This window comes from Carya illinoinensis, chromosome 7, assembly GCF_018687715.1.
Source record: "Carya illinoinensis cultivar Pawnee chromosome 7, C.illinoinensisPawnee_v1, whole genome shotgun sequence".
Taxonomy (NCBI): Eukaryota; Viridiplantae; Streptophyta; class Magnoliopsida; order Fagales; family Juglandaceae; genus Carya; species Carya illinoinensis.
This window is the reverse complement of record NC_056758.1, coordinates 8928427-8933332: the sequence shown is the minus strand read 5'-3', so window position 1 is coordinate 8933332 and position 4906 is coordinate 8928427.

Genomic DNA, 4906 nt, shown 5'->3' with positions numbered 1-4906 from the left:
ATGTCTCTTAGATGCAGTATCACCCTTAATTGTATTAAACTCATCATACAATTTAGTCAGGGTATCTCGGGCCATTTTACGAATAAGATTAGCCCATGCCCGATCGTGAGCAAGTTCCAAACCATATAACATGCCTGAAACTTTTAGATGGAGATCAAGAGTAACAGCCACATATAACAAAATATTCATTCTAGTCAAATCTCCCAAATACTTGTCATATTTTTGTATCATGATCGCTGCCATCCCCCTTATCCTTTCATTGGAACCCCTACGCATATCTTTTAATTCTTCTTTCACCCTACATATTTGTTGACAAAACCCATATATATTCAATGTGACATCATAAAAAAACTTGAGAAAATCAACAAAAGTAGAAACTACCATCCAATCATCATCATTAGGCTTTCCTAATCCCCCATGCTCATCAAAGTATTTGACATATTGGATGTCTTCATCACCCAATAATTGAAAGGCTACCTTATATTCTTGGGCCACCTCTAACATCAAGAAGATTAAGTTCCATCTGGTGGGAGCATCAGTACAAAAAGTTTTATTCGATGTTATGCCCGCAGCCTTTGCAACAACTTTGAATTTCTCCAATCTAGAAGGAGAAGACCTCACAAATTTCACAGTCATTCTAACCTGTGCAACAGAGTCATCAACATCTTTCAACCCCTCAGTCATAATTAAATTCAAAATATGTGTAGCACATCTAGCATGCAAATATTCACCACCCAAGAATGTCTTATTTGCCTCTTTAAGATAATTTTTTAGATAACTCAAGGCAATATTATTAGACGATATATTATCAATCAAAATAGTCAAAACCCGTGCCAACCCGCACTCCTTTATTGTGGCCTCTAAGGCCTTCCCAATCGTCTCACCCTTATGATTAGTTATTTGACAAAATTTAATAATTTTTTTGTGAAGAATCCAATCAGAATTAACAAAATGCATAGTCAACGACATGTAATTCATATTTTGTATAGAAGTTCAAGAATCGATAGTGAGACAAATTACCAAACCCACCAATTGGCCCCTCAAAACATTTTTATCTTTTATGTACAACTTTTTAATATCTTTTGCCATAGTGTGGCGAGAAGGAAGCGTAAATTTCGGTTCCAACTCTTGGAAAAATTCTTGGAACCCTTTACTCTCCACAAACTGAAAAGGCAACTCCTCCATGACAATCATACGAGCTAACTTCATTCTATACTCATCGAGATTATATTTCGTCTACCCCTTCAACGTTGGACCCCCAGCTCCACTACTCCCATCCGCCATTTTTTTAATCCAATATCTAGTCTAGATTGACTCTTCTCTACTAAGGATTTTAATATTGGACTCTTCTTATATTATTCCTCTAAATGTACCTTTAGCTAAAATGCACCATGTTTTCTATAATGATATCCATATATTTTTTCACAGTGATTACATTTAGCTTGTGGGTTATTGTGGTCACCACCCTCTAATTTGGTAAAGTGAGACCAAACTATGGATACAAGTTTCTTGCCTTGTGTGGGCTTGGGGGTAGGGCAAGGTGTACTCTCCATAGGGGTTAAAGTAGGGTTAGGTTCTTGGGTAGGAGTATTGGCTGGGGTAGGAGAGCTATTACTGAAATCTGGATCCCTTTGAGAAGGCATTCCGGATTCTCCAACACAATAAGAAATTTTCAAAGTGCAATCCAACACAAGATATAAAAAAATAATAATAAATAAAAATAAAAAGGCATAGTGCAATCAAACACAAGACAAAAAAAAAAATGTAATAATGCACCAAACAATAAACAAGGCAAAGTGCAATGATTGAAACCAATTTATTTTTTATTATTTTTAAATATTTTTTAAAAAATTCACAATATTATTAAGCAACATTTTCTTAATCATTAAATAAAAAAACTAAAAAAAGAAATTGTAACCGTAAGTATTATGAATTAAAAGGGTAAAATTAAAAATGCATAAATATTTGTGAAAAAACATAAATATTAATATTTTTTAGAAAACATTAAATATTAGTATTAATGGTTAAATGGTGCAGTGGATGTTAAATCGTGCATTTTTTTATTTATTTAAATATTAAAATCATTGATTTAAGCATACGAAACTCAGTATAATTGTGCTAATATAAACTTTCAATAAAATGGCTAACACATTAAACTGTAGGATGAAAAAAAAAAAAAAAAGATTTCGGTAAAGATTGCTGGCCATACTTAATTTGCTAGTGAAGTGGGGGCCACTAGGAAAAAAAATAGCAATGAAAATCAAACTTTTGTTTTTTTACCAGTTTCATAATTCTAAATTAAGTTAGACAAAAATATAACAAAACTATATTTTTGTTATAATTTTGGTGTCATGAGACTTGGAGATTTAAAATATAGTTTATGAGCATATGTTTCTTTTCAATTAAAACCCCTAAATCAATTTAGGGTTTCTAATCCTAAATAAAATTAGGGTTTCAGATTGGAATCCTAAATTAATTCGAAACCCTAATTGACTTAGGGGTTTTGAGTTTCCACTTACTTTTCAATCCTAAATTAATTTAGGATTTTTGAAACAATAAAAACTACAAATAAATAAATAAACAAATTCACAAATACAATACACATGCACAATCAAATTACATGAATCCACAGCACACATATTTACATCCTCCATCTCCAATATAACCCATCATTCCTCTAATTTTTGATCAAAACTTAAAAAAAAAATGGAGAAACTGCCAAACTGGATTGCGGAATCTTACCTCTGCGACGGTGAGTCTAGATATCTTGCGTCGTGCGAGTCTGTGAGAGAGAGGAGAGAACGAGAGTGCATGTGTGTGTGTGTGAGAGAGAGAGAGAGAGAGAGAGAGAGAGACTGAGAGAGGAGTCTGAGAGACGAGAGTGTTCGAGGAGAAATGGGGGTGACGAGGGGGGGGGGGAAGGGAATTCACTTAATGAAACAATATATAATATATTATTATATAATATATATTTAATATTATATATATACGGAGCGGGACTGGGGAAATCCGAAGCGGGGGCTTAGCCTCTCCATCCCCCACCTCCGCTGGAATGATTCTATACCCGTCCCTCGCCCTTGCGGTGAGGATAGCCCGTCCCACATATGCAGGGGCAAGGCGAATGGGGCATCCATAATGGGCACTCCTTCCTCTTCATATGCCCATAAGTTATGAAGTGGCTTAATGCCATTTCATGAATCTTGATGGCTGACCTGTAATTTATATAGCCAATTACATTTTTGGCCGAGGCACTTGCACCACAAACATAATCTCTCTCTCAATATGTTGGTTATCTCTAGTTTTAACATTTAGGCTATCGAGTACATGAGTGTATACCATCGATGATGATGGTTTCAAATGAACAACAATGATTGACAAAAATCCGTATAACAACCACACTAGATCTATGATTTGCCATACGAGATCATATCAATTCCACTATATTCTCTGATCTTATATTTCTAACAAATAGGAATGTAGATATATAGGATTTTTAATTGTTGGAAGTACGTGCCACGAGCTAAAGAATAAAGCTTAGTGCTGGTGTGTCGTATTACAAGCAAAGTTATTTTCTTACTCTGCTTGGTTATCCTGAGTAGTGTTTGGATAAGACTAGCATGCTCGGTGATCTTGAGCAATGGTCATTTTCTAGCACTACTTGATTATCCTAAGCTATGTCGATCGGACTGGCCTTGATCAAAATTGCCCGTGCAAGGCTGATTATCTTACTCGGCTCAATTATCCAGAGCAATGTGTTAGTTGGACTAGCCATGATGGTGATCCCAAGCCAGTGGTTTATATTCTTGCACTTTCGGTTATCTAGCCACAATGTTTGGTTGGATTGACTAGCATACTTGGCCCGTGTTGGGGTGGGTGGAGTGCTCACTATCTTGATTGTTCGGAGATGAAGACATGTATTCCAGTACTTATACTCACCTCAGTCCAGAATTTATTCTCTCCCAAGTTGTGAGCACTTGTTACTCACCCAGTGCAAGATGTTGTTGATTGCCCATTGTGAGCACTATTTGCTTGCTTCAGGTGCAAAACACTTACGTTTGCCTCAAGCGTGATTTTTTCTTTCTTGAGGGCAAGCTTCAAACTTCTACCGTGCTCGCCTTAGGGTGGGCACTATTGCTATTCATGGTGCTCACCATGGGTTACGAGCATTTCTTGCTTGCCTCGATACAAGATCACTTACGTGCGAGTGCTCTATACATAATAATTCATAGAAGAAATTTTATATTTCTTTTAAAATTTAAAATATTATTATTATTATTATTCCTATATAATATTATTTGAAAAATTAGCAATTATTTTCATCATATTTTTTACAATAATTCAGAAAATTAAATAATATTCGTTGGACTAATATTGTTATTATTTTAATTCTTATTAGTAGGTTCTAGTTTATGCATTAATTCACGATTGGTCTTTAATTTATCATGTCTACCTTTTTATTTTAGTAATGCATTTCAACTAGGGATACGTATCTTGCACCCAGAATCCTTTCTGTATAGATAGTTATAGATATATTTATATATATATATATATATATCTCTCATAATATCTACAAATGAGGTTCTGTATGGTATTGAATTTGGCTGGTAATAAGGTTTCGTATGTAACTAGGTTTGGAGCCTTTATTTGTCACTCTAGGGTGATAGATTGTAATTTGGAATTCTTCGGTCATGATTGAGGACTTTTCATACTCTTTATAAATAAAATAAGTCATATATTTAAAATCCAAAGAATTATAGAAGTAGGGATAAACATGGAGACTTTTCTATGTGTTGACGTGGCCCATTAACGTAGTCATATATTTAAAACTCGAGTAATGTTAGGAGTACAGCATAAACATGGAGACTTCTCTATGCGTTAATGGGGCACTACAACGTGTCATTTAGCG